The 23399-nt window shown below is 38.3% G+C and overlaps 1 long non-coding RNA gene across 3 annotated transcripts; it reads right to left on the bottom strand.

Moving 5' to 3' along the window:
- Positions 1 to 15784: 15784 nt before the first annotated feature.
- On the bottom strand, positions 15785 to 21794 carry LOC129451196 (uncharacterized). Of its 3 annotated transcripts, XR_012357684.1 has the most exons (5): positions 21612 to 21794; positions 18459 to 18895; positions 17079 to 17228; positions 16899 to 16987; positions 15785 to 16812 (listed from the first exon to the last, which is right to left on the bottom strand). It is a non-coding gene; the product is annotated as an uncharacterized lncRNA (long non-coding RNA). The 3 variants fall into 3 exon arrangements; XR_008646660.2 differs by lacking the exon at positions 18459 to 18895 and having other exon boundaries at positions 17063 to 17228; positions 21612 to 21772; XR_008646661.2 differs by lacking the exon at positions 18459 to 18895 and having other exon boundaries at positions 21612 to 21769.
- Between the last annotated feature and the right edge of the window lie 1605 nt (positions 21795 to 23399).

Here is a 23399-nt window from a genome sequence, read left to right as displayed (position 1 = left end):
GATATCGCCATAATTGTCCAAATGATTTTAAAAATATGATTAAAGACTGTGGTGTTTATTTTCATAAATCAGTACGCAGCAACACTGGCGCAGTGATACACGATCAGAACTCGATACGTTTTTCTGAAGAAGGGACTTCATAGAACAAGCAAGACATCAGACCGTTTTGAGGACAGTGAAAACAGCGCTATACAGATAAGTAAATTGTGTGAAAAATACAGCGTTTTTTACACGTGAAACATGAACACATGAAATATTGCCCACTGTAAACACAATCAAAGCTTCAAAACCACAGAAAGAACAGGACCTTTAAATGGCTAGTTGTTGCTTAAAACTAAAACATAACATTACAGAAACATAAGTCGCAAAACCATTTTTGACATAATACTTGAATACTTGACCTAAACATTGAATAGATAGATGCTTGGGTATGTGCATGTGTAAGTGTAATACATAAATCTGATCACCACATGTTAACTGCGGAATGTCACGATTCCAATAACATTTGGTTTCCATAAGTAAGCTAACATAAGATGCAACACACATTCGTACAGTGTGTGGAATGCTTTTTATCACAAGAACACTAACACAAATAGTCCCACACAAACCACGGTTCATCCAAAACACTGAGTGGGCTTTAGATGAAACCGGGTCTTTTTCTTTATGAACAGACAACAGGCTGTTGTATCAGCTTATGTGTGAGGCTGCGATGAGCTGCTGTACAGAAAAAAATCCACGGCATACAAAAGGTCAGCCATGAAAATAAGTATTAACTTGACAATAATTGTGACTGACGTAAAGTGGCCGGTGTTGTCACGGTAACTGTACTGTGAATCTCTCATTTGTGAGTTTGTGTGCGTGCAGTTGACTCTGGTCATCTTGGTAATGAGACAAATGTGTGTGTGTGGTGCTGAGAAGTCAGCCCACCCATATGCCAGTGATCATATTATGGGTCAAAACACGGTCATTCAGGGTCAAGTCTTGGTTAGCCTCTGTTAAACACACACCATCACAGATTGAGAAATACATTTACAGTAGTAGGCTATTTGTTTACACCCTTGTTTTTCTATCATAGACTTTCATTTGATTGTTCTATTGCCCTAACATACACATTTTAATTAGGACATTTAATTAGTATGTGTTGTTTCCTAATGGCCTGTACCTAATGTTTAGGTTTATCTGTGCAGGATGACATGTGGCTCCACTGTTTCTTCACTGCATGACAAACAAATCACAGTTGGAAATGGACACTGTGGAAAGATGGACCAACTTATTCTCCTCAGAGAAATATTTCGCACGCCTACAGAGTCTCACACATACATATCAACACCTAGTGTATTTTATGATCCAAACACCACCACACACACCTCTTGTCATTGACGCTGAGTCATGCTATTGGAAAATTCTTCGGAAACCTTGGAAATTCTCTCTCAGCCCCTCCGGGTTCTCACTTACTGTTTAACTTCCTCACTAACAAACCCAAATGAGTAATTCACATCACTCAGAGAACCAGTTCTGTCCATTTCTCTCCTCATTTTATCCATTAGTGCTGCTTGCTAAAGCTATTACTGTTTTAAAGGACCAGACTTACGATTTTGCCTGACAGAATGTAGAGTAGTGGAGATCCTATGCCATTTCCAGGGACAAGAATTTAGATATGGGGTGCGTTTGTTGGATTTTGGCCAGAAATATTCATTCAACATCCTAGATACCACATAGCGACCAGCAACATGCTAAAACAACACCTTAGGAACCTACACTCAAAAAAATGTTGGATAATGTTCAACCCAATGTTGGGTTAAAAAGGGATGAACTCACTTCGGTCGGTTGTGATTTAACATACACTTTAAATTCTGCTGAGTTATTTTTAACCCAATGCTGGGTAAATATTGGACAGAACACATGTTGGGTTATATGCTGGGTTGTTCTTAACTCAACCATGAGTTGAAACAACCCAGCACTGCATTGAAACAACACAGCACTGGTTTATTTAATAACCCAGCAGAATTTAGAGTGTATGGGTAATTTCAACTCAAAATGCTTGGTTTTTTTAATCCGTTGTTGAGTCAAATATAAAAAAAAATCTGTGTGACTTTAACCTAACGGCTAGGTTGTCCCTTTCTGACCCAGCGCAGGGTTGAAAATAACCCAGGATTTTTTAGAGTGCAGTTACCTATAGCACCCTAGTCTCATGTTGCCTGACCTTCATACTGAATGTCTGGCTCCCAATGCAACTTACAGTGCATTATAAGGTATACATTTATTATCAGTATGTGTTTGGTTTGAACTCATAACCTTTGCACTATTAATGCAACGCTTTAACTGGTCACAGTTAAATATATTTTCATGTTACCAATGTTTTGTATTATTGGTAAAAAAAATACTGTCACACAATATTTAAAAAGTGGGTAAAACATGGATAAAACCAACCACTTGGCTGAATTAACTTTTTTTAAGTTTAAACAATTTAAAGTAAATATCCAGACAGAAGACGACCTTTAGGTCAGAGTTTAAAAAAATAATATGGCAGGGTACTGATTACCAGCTTATCCGTTTCAAATGGTCTGAAAGTCTTATACTGTAGGAAAAGACTCATTGGCATCCTTAACACTAGGAATGTGCATCTCCATAACTGAGTCCGATGCGATACGCATCTTGATGCATAGCCCAGGTACGATACATTAAAGATAGATATGAAGCAGCCAGCTACCGATGCGATTCACCCCTTTACAGTGCAGTGCAGTCAGATGCAATGATAAAAATATGATGCTATGCTATTTAATATGGTACACTGTTAAAACGGTTGTTTTAAAACAACACATTTTGTGTCGAGTTAAGCACAACACATTTAATGTGTTGTCCCTAAACACATCTTTAGCAACAAAATCAACACACAATGACACACACCGTGTAAAAAATAACAAATAATCTGTTAAATAGTATAACACCAAACAATGTGTAAAAAATATCCCTTTCTTAGAGTGTACAGATTGTTTCATAAGATTTGTACACGAGTGTCAGACCACTTTTTAAGACTAATAATATTAAATATTGGACTCACTCACTTTTCCTCTAATTTAGTGCATTTTTCTGTTCACTTGTCAGAGTGCCGTCAATCAAATCCATTCCACTACAGGAATGCCTTAATAAATTAAACTCTGTTCTGCGTTTCAGCTACAGCCTTGAATTTCCCACTGCTGCTTCCTCATATCCATTCCACTTGACTCATTTAGAGTCCATATAATCTAAACTCCATCTTATGTTTTTACTACTTTTGCCAACTGTAGGCCTACTCCCGCGACACAACAAGGTAAGCAAAGCTTTTGGCTACAAAAGCAATTGTTTACTTAAAAGGCACCAGAATACAAGAAAATGGCTACTACCAGTAACTGCTTTGGACCCACCCACATTATTTTTTGCTGCCGACGTGGATTTGTAATTACTTGGTGGAGGATAGCTCCATGATAACGCCTCGGTTTCTGTAGTGTTGTGATGCACCGAGCAAATCAGGGAATCTTTTTTCCCTAATTAACACACAAAACTGTGACTCAAAATACTTTATAAGTACAAACTTCGTACAAACGAAGACGTACATATATCAAAGGAAATGAAACTCAGCAGTCAACGAGTAATTCCCGCACATGCCTTAAGCAATATATTACACAATTTTCTTTTAAAATGAGCTTCATGCTCACTTGCGCAATAATAAGGTCCGTCTTTAAAAAGCATACAATATACAGAAATAAGGTTTTTCAAAGAGAGGATTTAGCAGACTCAGTGGAACTGTATTACTCATCCTGACATCATCACTGAAGTGCCGGCACTGTTGTCAAGCACCTTTAGACAAGATCACCATCAACCAATGAGAGAACAACAACCTGGAGGACTGTTTGGAGATCTCTGTAATGTCACTGGATTTGACACGACATATCTGCTCTGATCAAAATTGGCAGTCATATTTTACAGCAAGTAAAGATTTCCTAGTATTTATGATTATTGGCTGCAATAAAAAATTTGTTACTGTCAGTTTATTCAGTATATACAAAGTATATATTGACGAACGGTCAAGTTAGTCAAAATATTAACACACTGTGGTGGCATCAATATACACTCACATATATTATGTTAACTTATACGGTAACACTTTACTTGAGGGGTTGTTCATAAGACTGACACGACACCATAATCATGACATGACAAGTGCTATGAACATGAAGGAGAGATTATGCACATTTATGACAACTGTCATTAAGTGTCATTTGTTCAATTATGTCATTTTTAATGCAATACTTACTTACTAATTATTAGTGTTATGATAACTTGACATGAACCAATCATAACTCGACTTCACAACATATATTTTTTTTAAATACATAAAAACTGACAACTAACAGAACTTGTTCTTCCTCACATAGAGGCTACTGAAATAAAAAAGTAATTAATTTAAATTATGTAACATTAAATTAACGTTTTTGCAGCGATATGGACCAAACGCTGCATGGCTTAACCCACCATTGTTCTGTTTTCATTTAATTCTCCAAATGCAATAAATTATAATTGTATAAATTTTAATAATAATAATAATAATTATTATTATTATTATTATTATTATTATTATTATTATTGGATGATTGATTTTATTTCTCTAACACCTGGTGGAAACAAAAAAATATGAAATAAAGAATATTCATGAAGCTGTTTGTAAAACTATTTGACAGGGTATTAACCCTTAATGACATTTTAATGACAAATTTAATGTGTACCACTGTAGTTGAGGTCAAGAAAAATAATTATGACACTGTTACAAAACTATTTGACAGAGTATTAAAGGTCACGTTCTTCCTGATCCTATTTTAAACCCTAGTTAGTGTGTAATGTTGCTATAATAGCATAAATTAAAGCATAAAGTTCACCGCCAGGCAATATATTTTCGTTAACAGAAGTCTCCTTTCAAAGAATACAGCGAACGGCCAGTTTGGACTACAGCCCTCTACGTCCTGCTTTATTGACATCAGTAGAACAGTTTTTTGACTAAACTCCGCCCACATGAATACGTCAGTCGCCAGCTTTGGCTCAAAGGCTAAGCTAAGCTGTGCGAATCACAACACACTAAACAAACTACACAATCAGAAGTCGTTACATATTTCTGAAGTAGGGACTTCAGAAATAAAGAACACAATGGCCCGTTTTTAGGACAGTAAATTGTGTAAATTGTGTGAAAAATACAGTGTTTTTTTTACACGTGAAACATGAACACATGTTATATTGCGCACTGTAAACACAATCAAAGCTTCAAAAACACAGAAAGAACAGGACCTTTAACACTTACTGATTTTTAATGACAAGTTCAATTTGTATCACCGGCAAAAGTGGTCTGACACAACCAATCACATCTCAGTTTATTGTAATGTTAACCCATAAAGCTAGGTAGTTTCTTAATCTTGATAATTTATCTGCTATGTCATGTTTATGACATATTTATAAGAAGTTATGTTGTCTTGGTAATGTGAAGTTGTCTTGACAAGTTATGATCTATTGGTTCATTTTAAGTTGTCATAACAAAGACATCTCAAACAATGTTATCTTTGCATTTAAAATGACATAATTGAGCAAATGACACTTAATGACAGTTGTCATAAATGTGAATAAAATCTCCTTCATGATCATGAAATGTGTCATGTCATGATTATAAAGATGTCATGTCAGTCTTATTAACACCCTTCAATTAGACCAGTAATAATCACTGTATTGTTTGTAACTAGGGCAAAAGTCAATTTTTTTAGTTTATGCTCATCAGCTTTATAAGAATGTTGTTTATTTATTCTTTAAGCCATTCCAGTGTCTATGACTATATTAATGGCGAGAACTGGTTAATCCATACACTGAGTCTTAAAGAGATAGTTTACCCAAAAATCTGTAGGCGTCTTTACAAACAGGTTTGACAACATGAGGGTGAGTAAATGATGACAGAATTGTCATTTTTAGGAAGAACTATTCCTTTAGGGCTAGATTGTCAAATCCAAATACTAAAAATTCGATCCAGCAATACAGACACTAGCCCAGCCTTATAACTAAAAAATTCACATGACTGATAACATATTTTTGTTGTCGTAGATCCCTCAGCACTATCCACTGAAGATTATTACTGATATCTTTCATCCTAATGAGTTATTGTGAATGTGTGTGGTTCTGATTGGACGTTTGCCCACTAACCCAGAAACCTGCAACCTGGTCTCATGGGAAATACGTACCTCTGTACACTTTTTTGCAGGACCACAAATATGTACTAACAGGTACGTATTGCTACAGTTTTGAAAAATAAACGTCCACTGGGGTCGCTAAAGAGAAGAACTCCATGTGACATAATTAGGAGTTGCATTACATTACATCGCGAGATTTAACAACGCATGTTGGTAAGTTAAGTCTCTTTAATTCGATATAAAGTTTATTACTCTATATAAATCAGGTTAAACGTGTTCAATTCAATCGCTGTTTTATATCTGTCAGTTCTGCTTAGGTTTATTGTATCTCAAAATGATTTTAAATCAGCACATCGTAACTAAAGCGATTAAATGCCATCTTCAGCTTTTACGTGACGTGATGCAGATTCGACCAGTTTATAATAGTCATATTAGGATAAAGGTAACGCGATACGCGTCGAGTTTACCATGCTTTACCACGGTAACAGTATATTTCGGCTACTGCGTGCCAAAATCCGATTCGCGTCGAATTTACCATGCTTTACCACGGTAACAGTTTCGGCTACTGCGTGCTAAAATCCGATTCGCGTCGAATTTACCATGCTTTACCACGGTAACAGTATATTTCGGCTACTGCGTGCTAAAATCCGATTCGCGTCGAATTTACCATGCTTTACCACGGTAGCAGTGTATACTCTCACCTCAGGGCCCCCCCCTCCCAGAATGTTTTAGAGGTCTTCATATATAGCACCTCCCTTACGAAAACTAACCATGGTTTTATTGTGGTAAAAGTGTAGTAACCATGTTTTTTGTGTATTGATTACTATGAGCAAAACCATGGTTTTTCTACAATAAGCATGGTTAAACTATGGTTTTTGAAAACCATGGTAACTACAAAACAACCATGGTTTTGACAAACACCTCCACTCATCAGTCTTGTTCCAGAATGTTTAAAACGTTCCTTAATTAACACACTAACAAGCTAATGAACTGAATCAGCCCTTACAAAATTTAACCATGGTTTTATTCCAATTAAAACCAAAAAAAAACATGGTTACTGTAACTACAATAAGCATGGTTAAACTATGGTTTTTGAAAACCATGGTAACGACAAAATAACCGTGGTTTCAAAAACCATAGTTAAACCATGGTTATTGTAGTTACTGCAGTAACCATGTTTTTTTTTTTTAATTGTAGTAAAAACCATGGTTAAATTTTGTAAGGGCTGATTCGGTTCGTTGGCTTGTTGGTGTGTTGGTTGGGGAGCGTTTTGAACATTCTGGAGCGGGACTGATGAGTGGAGTCAGGTGTTTCATATGGGGAGACATTTAAAACATTTTGGGAGGGGGACCTTGAGGACTGAAGTTGGGAACCACTGACCTAAAGGATTATTAGGAACACCTGTTCAATTTCTCATTTATGCAGTTATCTAATCAACCAATCACATGGCAGTTGCTTCAATGCATTTAGGGGTGTGGTCCTGGTCAAGACAATCTCCTGAACTCCAAACTGAATGTCAGAATGGGAAAGAAAGGTATGGCGTTTGATCGGACCCAGCACACACAAAAACCATGCGTGAGTGAGAGATACGAGCACGCGAACACTGTTCGAGCCCTAAAAAGCAGAACACAATTGTGTAGGGCGTCCTTGCGGGGGCGCACCTCCGCTCGGCGCGCGCGGGTGCGGTCGCGCGGGCGGGGGCTTGGATGGGCTTTTGCACGACTCTGACCCCCCAGTCACATTAGCTACAAGCGACAGAGACAGAGCGACAGGCTACCATTCATTTTCAATGGAAGTGGCCGTTTGCCAGCGACAAGCTCGCGGCTGCGCGAGCAAGGCGGGGCCAAAATAGACAAGCAGGCTATTTTATGCAAATGCTGAGCGATGCGACAAAGCGACTGCCAATCAGAGTGAAGGAGCAGCGTGACGTAGGTCTGTGGTCGAGTCTGAGAAAATAATTCAAGATGGCGGAAACTGCGTATTTATGTATATATCTGATAAGTTTGGCATTTTATCTCATATATTTTGTTACTTTTATCGAGAAATAAATGCTTTTAAATCCAAAATCACCGTTATTGTAACTTAACAATACATCTAAAGTGACTTTTGATACCGCTTTGAGAAACTAGCCAAGGAACGCCCATCAAGCGAGTGCGTGTCGCTCGGTGTCGTTCACTTTTGTAGCTAATGTGACTGTAGGGTGACTCTCTCACAGCTGTACCACACACGCTCGCTTGATCGATATGGCTGTTGGGTCTTTGGGGGCGGGACATTGACTGATGTCTTCGTGCCTGTGATTGGTTGGTTGATTTGATCGGTGATTCGTTCTCAGATCTTCTGTTCTCAATTCGTATCCAGTCAATCTAGGTAGAGAAGACACGTTTTAATAGGACCATTATGTTGGAGCACGTCATTTTAGAACATTGTCTTGTTTGATCCATGCAATAGGCTGCAAACCAAACAATAATGCCAATTTTATTATATATTTTGTTTACTGTTTATCATCCTGCAATATATACTATAGGCTACATATTGACATTGTCAGGTTACAGAGTTGGTTCAGACTTAGCATTAGCAAACTTTAGTATAGTCCTGTACATATATAAACAAACTAGATTTGAACTCCAATTATATATACTCCAATATATATATATATATATATATATATATTAGTTTTTGTAGCCAGTCTGTATCTTTTCAGGGTTAAAATAGCATTTAATTTTACTTTGTTGTTGTATTTGAGTTTCATTTCATTTGCCATAACAACAAAATTTTGTTTGTTGTTTAATATCTACATATTAAACAACAAACAAAATTAATACCTTAAAAAGGGGCATATTGTTTGGTTATGTTTGCATGGTTTAAACAAGACTAATGTTTTAACATAGATTACCTACTTCGACATAGTGATCGTATTGGAACGTGTTTTCTCTACCTGGATTGACTGGAGATGGATTGTGGAACAAGAGATCATGCATGTCACTAATCAAATCAAACAACCAATCACAGATGCAGAGACATCAGTCAATGTCCCGCCCCCAAAGTCGCAAAAGTAATCTCGAGCGAGCGAGCGCGTGTGGTGCAGCTGTGAGAGCATAGAGAGAGTCGAGCAAGTGCTCATCCAAACCCTTGCTCACGTGACTGCATTTGTGCGCGCTGAGCGGAGGGGCGCTCTCGCGAGGATGCTTTTTCCGCGTGCGAATAGTTTTCTGCGCCATTAATCTCTCCCTCGCGCGTGGTTTTTGTGCGCACGACTTTTGGGTCTGATTAAACGCCACAGAAAGGTTTTAAGGATTTAAGCAATTTTGAGTGTGGTATGGACTGATTCAAGCTGACAGAAGAGCAACTGTGACTGAAATAACCACTCGTTACAACCGAGGTATGCCGCAAAGCATTTGTGAAGCCACAACATGCACAACCTCGAGGTGGATGGGCTACAACAGCAGTAGACCCCACCGGGTACTACTTATCTCCACTACAAATATGAAAAAGAGGCTACAATTTGCACGAGCTCACCAAAATTGTTGAAAAATGTTGCCTGGTCTGATGAGTCTCTGTTGAGACATTCAGATGGTAGAGTCAGAATTTGGCATAAACAGAAGGAGAACATGGATTCATCATGCCTTGTTACTACTGTGCAGGCTGGTCGTGTAATGGTGTGGGGGATGTTTTCTTGGCACACTTTAGGCCCCTTAGTGCCAATTGGGCATCGTTTAAATGCCACGGCCTACCTGAGCATTGTTTCTGACCATGTCCATCCCTTTATGACCACCATGTATCCATCCTCTGATGGCTACTTCCAGCAGGATAATGCACCATGTCACAAAGCTTAAATCATTTCAAATTGGTTTCTTGAACATGACAATGAGTTCACTGTACTAAAATGGCCCCCACAGTCACCAGATCTCAACCCAATAGAGCATCTTTGGGATGTGGTGGAACGGGAGCTTCGTGCCCTGGATATGCATCCCACAAATCTCCATCAACTGCAAGATGCTATCCTATCAGTATGGGTTAACATTTTTAAAGAATGCTTTCAGCACCTTGTTGAATCAATGCCACGTAGTATTAAGGCAGTTCTGAAGGCAAAAGAGGGTCAAACACAGTATAAGTATGGTGTTCCTAATCCCTTAGGTGGGTGTATTTACTGCGATGTTTGAAGTTAAAGCCTGATAAGCATTGCATTTACCATGCGTTTACCACAGTAACTGTAGATTTAGTGTGTTATTTTTAGTTAAAGCCTAGAAAACACAACCTGTATCGTGCTGCTACCATAGTAAAGTTATTTCTGTTGTGGTACATGTGCTTAATGCATAGTACCAAACCCTTTTTTTAGTAAACACAAACCTTACAATGGTAGGTCTACTGTGGTATATGGTACAGTAAGCATTGCATATATGCTTTTAGCACAGTAACTGTACTAATGTGTTGTATTCAGTTAAAGCACAGTAACACAAACCATTGCCATGGTTTAAACACAGTCACTGTAGTTTAGCCTTTTAATTTGTAATAAAAGCAGCGCTATCACAACACTTACCTATCTTTTAATACCTTTCATGTCCAATCATTGTTTTTGTCTTGCAGTTACTCCATATCAGTCATTTGATGGACAGTGGGCAACCAAATAAAAAAGATGGCAATTTCTGCAAAATGATTAATTCTATAGACTTGCTGGTAAGTTTCATTTATTTCAATATTAATAAATAGATACTCATATTTGCACTACATACTTATATTTGTTTTCTTATTATGTTTGTTTGACTGGATACTCTGGTTTAGTCTATTTTGTTTTCTCTTCTCAGCTCCACAAGTTGGAAATACTTGGTGTCTTACCAATGTTATTTATAACTTTGCAGAGAATCCTGCACCACTCTACCAAAATTTAAGGTAAAAAACGTATTCAGAGCCATCTTTTAATACCTATCATGCGACTATATGAGGCTGTTTTTGGAGGTTGGCCAATGTATTTATACATTTGACCACCTATTAACTTGTTTACCTACATGTTTGCCCTTGACCCTCCAGAAAATGTTGGTTGTATGATGTTTTAGTAATTGTTTATTAATTATATGGTTTAACTCATGGCAATGTGGGCGTCATAACTCAATGTAACACTAATTTGACTTTTTCATTATACACTATTTTTGTAATTGATATGTCTAATGGTTCTCTGCAATTTTCTACAGGTTGCCCCTCTAGAGTCAGTTGCCCCACCACTATGGTCAGAGACCCCACCGCTGCAGCCGAAGACCCCGCCTCTCCAGTCAGCGACCCCACCACTGTGGCCAGAGACCCTGCCATTACCATCATAGGCCCCACCACTACAATCAACCACCCTGTCACTACAGTCAGCGTTTCCGCAACTGTGGCCAGAGAGTCCACCACTACCATCAGAGGCCCTGCGACTACTGACAGCAACCCCGCAACTGCGGCCAGAGACCACAGCTGTGGTAAATTACTTTTATTTTAATATTGATAGTTGCTAAATTAAATCCACTCGAGTTTACTGGTTATTGGTTATTTAGGGCGCACTCACATTATCCAAACCAAACCAAACCATGCCCCAGCGCGATTGTCACCCCTCCCTACTCCCCCAGGTGCACGCGCTCACACTGTACTTTTTGTCAATCCGAGTCCGGGCGCGCTTTCGTCATTAAAATGCGATTGTTTTGAAAAAAGCAGGAAGTAACACTGGAACCCACCATAATAATAAGTCTGTGTTTTTTATTCGGAGTCGTTTGGTGCGCGATTACAGACAGCCTTCTCACATGTCATCATATTCCTTAGTTGATCTGTCAGGTGCGCAGCTCGGACATTGACGTAACCCCGCTGCGCGCATCAAAAGGTTTTTACGGCGGCAGATGAAGGTGAGTGGTCGCGCAGCTGACGTCTTCACCTTTTGAATCGCGTTAAGGCGCGAATGCGCTCACACCACAGCCTTCCGCGCCTGAGCCCAAGTGAACCGGGCTCTGGCCCACCTCTGCAACCCGGCCGTGACGCGATTAACCAATCCGTGCCCGGGCGCGAAACAGAGCAATCACACTTTTCAAACAAACCAGGCTTTGGGGGTCAAACGCGCCCGAGCGCAGTTTGGTTTGGATAGTGTGAGTGCGCCCTTAAACGTTCATGGACCCCATTCACTTCCATGGTAGGACAAAAGAATACCATGAAAGTAAATGTCCATGAATGGTTTGGTTACAAACATTTCTCAAAATATCTTTCTTTGTGTTCATCGAAACAAAGATGTTTAAACAGGTTTGTAACAACATGAGAGCGAGTGATGACAGAATCTTTTTAATAGTGTGCTGCAGATATAGCTTATTTTGTAGCCTAACCCAGAAATTAGCGGGACACTGGTTCCCTCAATAAAAAGCCTATTCATATTTGAATCAAAAGTCTATGGGATAATGAATGGGCTTTTTAGAAAGGGAAACATTGTACTGCTAACTTCCGGGTTAGCCTACAAAAGTAGGTCACCCCTGCGGCACTCTGTTTTTTTAAACAACACTGTGTACAACTAAATTGTTTTTTTTTTCCTTTATAGTGGCAAGAAGTTCCTGGGTGTCTGAGGATGCTGTACAGTAGTATGTGTCTGTTTAAAAACATGCCATTATACATATCAATACAGTATTTGTCATCATAGAAAGTTATTCTATACATTTTGTTTAACACTTTAGTTTGTCTTATTCTTGAAGGTCTGTTGTTGTCAAAATGTATTGATATTTAGATATAAAAATCAGGGAAAAAAAGTTTTGTTGTCAACACATCTACACATGTTGTTGTTACACTAATGTGTGGTGAATACTATGTATTAAAGATGTTTATATACAAAATTGTATAAATAAGTTCTTGTGATTTTTATTTCATAATTTATTTGGATAAAAAGGAAATACAAATTTCCTTCTCCTAGAAATGAATATTTAAGACAATAATGTGCTACATACTACCTACATGAACTCTGAACCTTGTTGTTATATTGAGTGGCCTGGTAAACAATTAAGTTTTACATGTCTACTGAATGTTTACATGGTTGTCTTTATTTACCGTCATCTCTGTACTCTTGATTTTGTTCTACAGATCATACTAATAAAATAAATGATGAAACCTATTTTAAATGGGCATTGCTGTTGTTGTTGTTTTTATGGGGGGGGGGGCACTGTCATGTAATAGTAAAGCTGGAACTGAGGTGATAATAACACCATTGTCTTTTTAGATTTGCTTTTAGCTGATTAAAATGTTTCATGATTGATAAACATTACATGGCAGTTTAATTGAACTGAGTTAACTTTTAAATTGCTTCAGCTAAATTCACACTATATCTTCTTGACAATAGAAATTGTTTTGTAATTGATCTTTACCTCATTGATTGCTACTTTGTAACTACTTTAAAACAATATTTAGTATAAAAATAAGGGTGACCTGACTTCTTATCCTGTTATGACAATGAATTGCTTAAGTATTTACAATTTTCTCGTTGCCATTTTGTAAAATATATATATATATAAAATATATAAACAAAAATCTGTGGCCTAGCCATACTGTTTATTTCAAAATTACTGACAAATACATCATATAAATTCACAAAACACCATATAAAACCTAATGTGATCTTAATGTAGGAATACTCTCAGAAGAATAAAGTCACAAAAGCTGACACTGGGGTGGTGCCCTTTCAGAAACTACACGGAGTACCTAAGGAGTGCATATGGGTAAATATTGGTACCAAATGTGGATAAATCTGTGTGCATTGGTTTTGGAGGGCCACTGTCCTCCAAGTTTAGCTTCAACCTTAATCAAACACACCTAAAAGACATTTCATATTCATCCTGCAGTCTTTGATTAGAACTTTCAGGTGTGGTTAATTAGGGTTGGAGCTACACTTTGCAGGACCAGGAATGCCCACCCCTGGGACCTTTTTAAAACGGGTAGGCAACATCAGTCTGGAGTGCTGATATCCTGCAGAGTTTAACTCCAGCTCTAAGCACACATGAACAACTTATCAAGGTCTAAAGAGTCATCTTAAACTACTTGTAGGCAATGTTTTATCAGGGTTAGAGCTAAAATCTGCAGGACATCGGCAATACCGACCTTGCCAACACCTGTTTTGAAGGAGTTCTGTCCCAGTGAAAGTTTTTGTACCATATTTCTGAGTGCATAAAACAGAAGAAAAAAGGAGTGTTATAAATGTGACGCAGCAGAGTTTGTTGTCTTTTATTATGCAAATACATCTGTGTATGTTTTACTGCCCTTTCACACCCAAGTGCCCAGTAGGCCTAAAACCTCTGTAAGAGGACAAAAGCCTATTTCAAAAGTCTGTAAATCAATGTCTAATTAGTGCATCAAAGTGAAAACTACTTATGCTGTGTTTACTAAATAATGTTGGACACACTTTTCAGACATACATGAAAAGGTAGTATACAGGCATTTTAAGACATGTTAACCATACCAGATTTTAACCTGCCCTGCCCCTCAAATATGACATATACAGAAGTTTGCATAATGAACATATTTGGATAATCATTTAGTGATTAAAGGTAATATTTATTTAATTTTAATCCCTAAATGTGTTAAACTACATTATCCATAAGTCTCCCTCATATTATTGCTGACAATGGGGAAAACATGGTGCTGACATTCTCTGCTGAAAAAACAGCATACCAGCAAGACCAGCATATGTTGTGGTTTGGTGCTGGTTTGCTAGTGAACACCAGCTAAACTAGCCCCAAACCAGCATTAGCACCAGCTAAACCAGCACCAAACCAGCAATAGCACCAACATCCCATACTATGTTGTGTTTTGGTGCTGGTATGCTGGTGACCACCAGCTAAACCAGCATAGACCAGTATTCCCATGCTGGTCCGCATGCTGGTTTGATGTTGTTTTTTTTCAGCAGGGTTTGTAGTTCATTGAAATGGTTATGCTTAGGGTTGAAATACAAGTAAAGGAAAAGTTTTCTCAGCTAAGAAACGCGTTATTGTTAGCTGATAGCATTTCAAGTGTAACAGTAGCACCAAAACATCATTTGCGACATGGAATACTTTTTTATATGGGTTAAAAGAAGATTCATGTGGCGCTGCGAAAATCCAATTGTCGTATGACATCAAAGTATCGCGGGAGGGACTCGAAAACACGAAGAGCAGTCCGATCTCGCGGCACTTTGATGTCATATTGTAATTGGTCTGCGCAGCGAAAGAACACCATGACAACTTAGCTGACCAAAGACCTCCCGTCCTGTCCATAAGTTTTCGAAAGGATCTTTTAATTTTATTCTGCTGAATTGACACGTGTCTATATGTTCTGTTTAATATTGATATTTTTTATTAAATATAATACTAACATTTTCGATGGTAGATCGATTTGTTTGGTTTGCCTGGCACATAGGCTACTGTAGACTGCCATCATAACCATTATCCTTTTAGGCTATCAAACATTTAGTCATAAAGCGTTGACTACATGTCAATCAAAGAAATGAGCCTGTGCAAATACTTTAATTACAGATTTTTATTCTAGAGCAATGAAGTTTGTAACATTAAATATACATATCATAATAGTACAATTTATGATAAAAAACGTTTTCACGTGAATTTGGTCAATTTTATTTGTCACTTTATGAATAACAATGAAGGCATTTTACAACACTGTCCAAAAAGTCATAAATGTTACATCAGTAATAATAACACTAATATCAGCAACGTATTACAATATCTAATATAAAAATGATTGGACAAACAATATAAAATTACATATTTTCACAACACCTTTGTAATGTAAATGTAAACAATGTAAAACATTACTAAGATAAACATCACAGCATACAGTCTTGTTTAATTAACTGAAACTAAAAAAGACAGTCTATATTTATGTGGTGGAGTCTATATAGCCTACCGTATGTGATGCTTAATATTAAAGGAAAAAAGGTCAACTGGCAGTTTCAGTAATATACACAAGATAAAATACAGATATAATCACATAGATGACATAAGGTAACTTGGGACGTGGGGAAATAAGATGAACTATTTAACTATTGGGAGACAACTTTATCATTCTAAACAAGTTTTCATCCACTACACTAGTGAATTGCAACTTCAATCGATCACAAGGCCTAAGCCTAGTCCCAAACTAAAATGTATATTTGAGCTGTCTTAACAAAAAAACAACTTTTCTGACATATCTTTAAATATATCAGTGCCATAATTTTGTCTCAAGATGCACATCAGTAAGTTTATTTGTTAGTCACATTTTTAAAAGTAGTGTAAATGTCCAATTTTAGCTAAGGCATAATCCTGGTTTAACCTTGACCTTGTCTTTAAAATCTGACTTGAGTGTACACTTTATACTGACTGAGGAAACAATGACTTTTCATACTCATCCTCATCATCATCATCATCATCACCACCACCACCACCACCACAATAGTGGATATCCTCCTCATCCATGTGAATTTCCCTAAAGTAATCATCATCTTTTATGTTCCCAAACAGCTCAGAAAAGTTGTCAAGCACAGTACAGTACAACTGGCAAACAGAGGAGATGATGTAGTATTGTCTTTTCTTTAGCAGGAAGTGAAGTCCTAGAACTCCACTGTCAGAGAGCCCACACTCCTGGTCTGTACCTATCAAACAAGAACAACAAATATTTAGTAATTAATATATAATTGTAATCCATGCTCTGCAGAATTTAGAGAACCATACACTTTACCAGTAGGAAGCAGCAGTCATGGCTAATTAGCAGAGGTTTCATTTAAAATCTGCAGAGACCCCCCATGACCAGGATTGGTGACGACCGTCCTACAGCATGAAAGTAAAAACATAAATACACATTATACTAAATATATTTAAATTGGAATGAGTAACAAGACATACCATGCTCATTCCATACCCATGGCCATGCGTAACTCCCAGATGCCAGAATTGTATCAGCTGACAGCAGTTTTTCAGGTGCTGCCCTGTTATACTCATCTATAGTCACAACGAATTTGGCCTTTTCCTCCTAAATCTTTCGGTGAAGTTTGTCTTCTCTCTTTTCCATCTTAAGAAACAAATGTGATTTGTCATAATCTGTACAGTTTAAAACTTCATCTTAAAATGTTATATAAATGCATTTATGTATGATACATACAAGTGAATGATCAAAGTATATTTTGCACAAATGTATGAATATTTAAATTAATGCTGTCCAGGGTTGAAATTTGTTAGAAGTCGGAAAATTATTTAATGATGATTTTGAGGTTAACCTGTTTGTCGGTTGCTTCCTCTGCCTGATGCTATTATAATCATTTCACTCGCACTCTGGAGCCGCAGAGTGTAAGAAATTCAAGTTTTGATGGCATTAAAACAAAGCAACAATGCAACATACATGCTTTATCTTAAAAAGCATGGTAACTTCAATGCGTATTGTTTTAACTACAAATAACACAGTAGATCTATAGTTACTGTGGTAAAAGCATGGTAAATGCAACGCTTATCATGCTAGAGCTACAAACAACGCACTTAATACAATCACCTAAAGGATTATTAGGAACACCATAGTAATACTGTGTTTGACCCTCTTTCGCCTTCAGAACTGCCTTAATACTATGTGGCATTGATTCAACAAGGTGCTGAAAGCATTCTTTAGAAATGTTGTCCTATATTGATAGGATAGCATCTTGCAGTTGATGGAGATTTGTGGGATGCACATCCAGGGCACGAGGCTCCCATCCACCACATCCCAAAGATGCTCTATTGGGTTGAGATCTGGTGACTGTGTGGGACATTTTAGTACAGTGAACTCATTGTCATGTTCAAGAAACCAATTTGAAATGATTTAAGCTTTGTGACATGGTGCATTATCCTGCTGGAAGTAGCCATCAGAGGATGGATACATGGTGGTCATAAAGGGATGGACATGGTCAGAAACAATGCTCAGGTAGGCCGTGGCATTTAAACGATGCCCAATTGGCACTAAGGGGCCTAAAGTGTGCCAAAAAACATCCCCCACACCATTACACGACCAGCCTGCACAGTGGTAACAAGGCATGATGAATCCATGTTCTCATTCTGTTTACGCCAAATTCTGACTCTACCATCTGAATGTCTCAACAGAGACTCATCAGACCAGGCAACATTTTTCAACAATTTTGGTGAGCTCATGCAAATTGTAGCCTCTTTTTCCTATTTGTAGTGGAGATAAGTAGTACCCGGTGGGGTCTACTGCTGTTGTAGCCCATCCACCTCGAGGTTGTGCATGTTGTGGCTTCACAAATGCTTTGCGGCATACCTCGGTTGTAACGAGTGGTTATTTCAGTCACAGTTGCTCTTCTGTCAGCTTGAATCAGTCCATACCACACTCAAAATTGCTTAAATCCTTAAAACCTTTCTGTGGCGTTTAATCAGACCCAAAAGTCGCGCGCACAAAAACCACCCGCGAGGGAGAGATACAAGCGCGCAGAAAACTATTCGCACGCGGAAAAAGCATCCTCGCGAGAGCGCCCCTCCGCTCAGCGCGCACAAATGCAGTCACGTGAGCAAGGGTCTGGATGAGCACCTGCTCGACTCTCTTTATGGTCTCACAGCTGCACCACACGCGCTCGCTCGTGATTACTTTGGCGACTTTGGGGGCGGGACATTGACTGATGTCTCTGCATCTGTGATTGGTTGTTTGATTTGATTAGTGACATGCATGATCTCTTGGTCCACAATCCATCTCCAGTCAATCTAGGTAGAGAAAACATGTTTTAATATGATCATTATGTCGGAGTAGGTAATCTATGTTAAAACATTAGTCTTGTTTAAACCATGCAAACATAACCAAACAATATGCCCCTTTTTAAGGTATTAATTTTGTTTGTTGTTTAATATGTAGATATTAAACAACAAACAAAATTTTGTTGTTATGGCAAATGAAATGAAACTCAAATACAACAACAAAGTAAAATTAAATGCTATTTTAACCCTGAAAAGATACAGAATGGCTACAAAAACTAATATATATATATTGGAGTATATATAATTGGAGTTCAAATCTAGTTTGTTTATATATATGTACAGGACTATACTAAAGTTTGCTAATGCTAAGTCTGAACCAACTCTGTAACCTGACAATGTCAATATGTAGCCTATAGTATATATTGCAGGATGATAAACAGTAAACAAAATATATAATAAAATTGGCATTATTGTTTGGTTTGCAGCCTATTGCATGGATCAAACAAGACAATGTTCCAAAATGACGTGCTCCAACATAATGGTCCCATCAAAACGCGTCCTCTCCACCCAGATCGACCGGACACGAATTGAGAACAGAAGATCTGAGAACGAATCACCGATCAAATCAACCAACCAATCACAGGCACGAAGACACCAGTCAATGTCCCGCCCCCAAAGACCCAACAGCCATATCGATCAAGCGAGCGTGTGTGGTACAGCTGTGAGAGAGTCACCCTACAGTCACATTAGCTACAAAAGTGAACGACACCGAGCGACACGCACTCGCTTGATGGGCGTTCCTTGGCTAGTTTCTCAAAGCGGTATCAAAAGTCACTTTAGATGTATTGTTAAGTTACAATAACGGTGATTTTGGATTTAAAAGCATTTATTTCTCGATAAAAGTAACAAAATATATGAGATAAAATGCCAAACTTATCAGATATATACATAAATACGCAGTTTCCGCCATCTTGAATTATTTTCTCAGACTCGACCACAGACCTACGTCACGCTGCTCCTTCACTCTGATTGGCAGTCGCTTTGTCGCATCGCTCAGCATTTGCATAAAATAGCCTGCTTGTCTATTTTGGCCCCGCCTTGCTCGCGCAGCCGCGAGCTTGTCGCTGGCAAACGGCCACTTCCATTGAAAATGAATGGTAGCCTGTCGCTCTGTCTCTGTCGCCTGTAGCTAATGTGACTGGGGGGTCAGAGTCGTGCAAAAGCTCATCCAAGCCCTTGCTCGCGCGACCGCACCCGTGCGCGCCGAGCGGAGGTGCGCCCCCGCAAGGACGCTTTACACAATTGTGTTCTGCTTTTTAGGGCTCGAATAGTGTTCGCGTGCTCGTATCTCTCACTCACGCATGGTTTTTGTGTGTGCTGGGTCCGATCAAACGCCATACCTTTCTTTCCCATTCTGACATTCAGTTTGGAGTTCAGGAGATTGTCTTGACCAGGACCACACCCCTAAATGCATTGAAGCAACTGCCATGTGATTGGTTGATTAGATAACTGCATAAATGAGAAATTGAACAGGTGTTCCTAATAATCCTTTAGGTCAGTGGTTCCCAACTTCAGTCCTCAAGGTCCCCCTCCCAAAATGCTTTAAATGTCTCCCTATATGAAACACCTGACTCCACTCATCAGTCTTGTTCCAGAATGTTTAAAACGTTCCTTAATTAACACACTAACAAGCTAATGAACTGAATCAGCCCCCACAAAATTCAACCATGGCTCTTACTACAATCAAAAAAAAAAAAACATGGTCACTGCAGTAACTACAACAACCATGGTTTAACTATGGTTTTTGAAACCACGGTTATTTTGTCGTTACCATGGTTTTCAAAAACCATAGTTTAACCATGCTTATTGTAGTTACAGTAACCATGTTTTTTTTTGGTTTTAATTGGAATAAAACCATGGTTAAATTTTGTAAGGGCTGATTCAGTTCATTAGCTTGTTAGTGTGTTAATTAAGGAACGTTCCAAACATTCCGGAACAAGACTGATGAGTGGAATCAGGTGTTTGTCAAACCATGGTTGTTTTGTAGTTACCATGGTTTTCAAAAACCATAGTTTAACCATGCTTATTGTAGAAAAACCATGGTTTTGCTCATAGTAATCAATACACAAAAAACATGGTTACTACACTTTTACCACAATAAAACCATGGTTAGTTTTCGTAAGGGAGGTGTTATATATGAAGACATCCAAAACATTCTGGGAGGGGGGGGGCCTGAGGTGAGAGTATACACTGCTACCGTGGTAAAGCATGGTAAATTCGACGCGAATCGGATTTTAGCACGCAGTAGCCGAAATATACTGTTACCGTGGTAAAGCATGGTAAATTCGACGCGAATCGGATTTTAGCACGCAGTAGCCGAAACTGTTACCGTGGTAAAGCATGGTAAATTCGACGCGAATCGGATTTTAGCACGCAGTAGCCGAAATATACTGTTACCGTGGTAAAGCATGGTAAACTCGACGCGTATCGCGTTACCTTTATCCTAATATGACTATTATAAACTGGTCGAATCTGCATCACGTCACGTAAAAGCTGAAGATGGCATTTAATCGCTTTAGTTACGATGTGCTGATTTAAAATCATTTTGAGATACAATAAACCTAAGAAGAACTGACAGATATAAAACAGCGATATAATTGAACACGTTTAACCTGATTTATATAGAGTAATAAACTTTATATCGAATTAAAGAGACTTAACTTACCAACATGCGTTGTTAAATCTCGCGATGTAATGTAATGCAACTCCTAATTATGTCACATGGAGTTCTTCTCTTTAGCGACCCCAGTGGACGTTTATTTTTCAAAACTGTAGCAATACGTACTTGTTAGTACATATTTGTGGTCCTGCAAAAAAGTGTACAGAGGTACGTATTTCCCATGAGACCAGGTTGGAAACCTTGCACACACCCATTCCCCCACGCATGCTGGAACAAGACAACACTGTTAAACTCAAGAGACATATGAAGAGTTTGGTTCCAAAACGCAATAAACGCCATTTTTGAAAAAAATGAGTTACTGCCAAAATCAGTATTATATCAGGTCAGTAGTTAAAAGTAAATTCTTAATTTTACGCAAAATCCAATATCCGCCGTGTTATTCTGTCATCTTTTCTCCCTTTTTTCCCAAAATGCGACAAACGCCACTCCCACTTTTTTACAGAACGCAATAACTCCATTTCTGATATTACAGCCCACCGTTCACGCAATGTAAACAAGCAATGGCGGACGCGCGTAGTACACGGAGTCCTGGTTTTCCTCATCTACTTTGTACTACGTGATCAACAAACAAAACAAAATAATACTTTAATTGCATCGCTAAACCTGTGATGGTTTTCTGTGATGGGAAAGAAACGTAAGCCATCAGCATCTAACAATTTCCCTGAGAGGCACTTGGGAGACGGGTGCTTGTTCTCCCGACAGCATCAAGCTTCTCATGCTAACACATTGACCCCAGAGGATCTTATGAAAAACTGTACATAATTTTACTCAAAGTCAACGAAAATCGAGCAGGACCAAAAACATTTTACAGTCGATCGCTGTGAAAGACGTTAAGCGAAGACGTCAAGTAACCGCAATGACAGGGTTCTTAATATGACAAAGTAAGTGTTTTGATTAATAACATTAATGTTTATATTTTTAATTAGTGTGTACAACTAGTCAACTAAATGAATATAACATGGCAAAGATGAATGCACATTTATATAGGCTATTGATTAAATAGATTTATAGCATTTTGAATAAAAACGTGTCATGGATTTAGTGCATTTTGTGGAAAAAATAATCCGTTTTTATAATAAATCTTTGAAAATCAACTTATGGATTTGAATTTTTTATGTTTTTATAACCTAAAGATGCTGTGTGAAAGTTTGTAACAGAAAATAGTTGTTTTCATCTTGTCACTTTCTTGGTATAGAAAACACGTTTTTACCAAAATTTGTCAAAATGGATTTATTGCGTTTTGGAACCAAACTCTTCATATAGTCTTTCATTCAAAACTCCCACTGTCTGTGTATGCGTGTTAGAGACAAATGAATGTTTGTGACCACTGGGGTAGTGAAGCTGCAATTGGTCAGAGTGAGAAGGGCCAAGGGCAGATTGTGACGGCTTTGAGCGAGAGATGTGGAGGAAAAAGAGACTTTTATTCAAGTTTGGGACAATAGTGCCAGCCAGCGAGCAGCACCCCACAATTCTCCCCTCTAGCTCTGCATTGGCCTGGCATTACACGCAATCTTCTCCTTTTCAGTACATTCACATAGAGGTCTCACCATCTGATGCCTCCTTCAAACCATTTGTTAATTCCCTTCCTCATACAGACGCTCACAGTCTAACCCAGACATCCTCGATTCATTCGAGTGCTCTCAATAGTATCGGCTTGCAAGCAACCCAGCCCTATCTTATCAGCTGCAGGCCAAAAAACAGACCTACTAGAAATACAGTCAGGGTCTTACCCTCCCCAAACAGCTCTATTTAGGAGAGAAGCATGAAGACTGA

This window comes from Misgurnus anguillicaudatus, chromosome 15 (genome assembly GCF_027580225.2).
Source record: "Misgurnus anguillicaudatus chromosome 15, ASM2758022v2, whole genome shotgun sequence".
In the NCBI taxonomy this organism is placed as follows: domain Eukaryota; kingdom Metazoa; phylum Chordata; class Actinopteri; order Cypriniformes; family Cobitidae; genus Misgurnus; species Misgurnus anguillicaudatus.
This window is presented reverse-complemented; position numbering and strand designations above follow the sequence as displayed.